Here is a 787-nt window from a genome sequence, read left to right as displayed (position 1 = left end):
TTTTTTTCAAGAGGTTTGACAGAGGGAACTGTAACTGCTATGGTATTATCGTCCCGAAATCGAAGAGAGAAGGAAGACTGGATAGGAGAAAGCCAGCCGTTCCGAGAACGAATATTATCCCATCAAGATAAAATCCGCCCCGGGCGGGAATTGAACCCGCGGCCTAGCGCTTACGAGGCGGACGCGCTACCGACTAAGCTAACTAGGCTGGCTTATAGTGTAGTTTAAAACCTTTTCATCCTCCCACCCCAAATCTGGAATAGGGCGGAAATCGAACCCGCGACCAAGCGCTTACCTACAAGGTAGACGCTGCACTGTACCCTACAAGCTAACTAGTCTGGATATAATAATAGTGCTTATTTATACTGCTCGCATAGGACTGAAAAGTCCCTTTACTCCAGCAGTAAGTAGGCTACTACTATTATTGTGGTCAAATTCTCAAATTATATTGAGGATAAAATTCCATACCTCGGCTGGGATTGAAACCCTACTATTATTGTGGTCAAATTCTCAAATTATATTGAGGATAAAATTCCATACCTCGGCTGGGATTGAACCCACGCCCGCTTGACCTCTACACCACCGAGGTAGGATATATCCGTATTAACCTTCTATGTATTTTTGTTTCCAGGATCATGAAGCCAAAGTCCGTCAATATTTACCCGAGCACAACTTCCAAGATATGATCGGAGTTCTGGACAAATACGTTCGCTTTATGAACCTCACCATGGCTGTAAGTATATTGAGTTGTTTCCATATTTTTGTACTAAAGACCTTTGTGTTGGAC

General features: G+C 43.5%; 1 non-coding gene across 1 annotated transcript; it reads right to left on the bottom strand.

Moving 5' to 3' along the window:
* Positions 1-135: 135 nt before the first annotated feature.
* Positions 136-208, bottom strand: Trnat-cgu. The gene has a single exon. It is a non-coding gene; the product is annotated as a tRNA-Thr (tRNA).
* Between the last annotated feature and the right edge of the window lie 579 nt (positions 209-787).

This window comes from Diaphorina citri, unplaced genomic scaffold (assembly GCF_000475195.1).
Source record: "Diaphorina citri unplaced genomic scaffold, Diaci psyllid genome assembly version 1.1 scaffold24529, whole genome shotgun sequence".
NCBI lineage: Eukaryota > Metazoa > Arthropoda > Insecta > Hemiptera > Psyllidae > Diaphorina > Diaphorina citri.
This window is presented reverse-complemented; position numbering and strand designations above follow the sequence as displayed.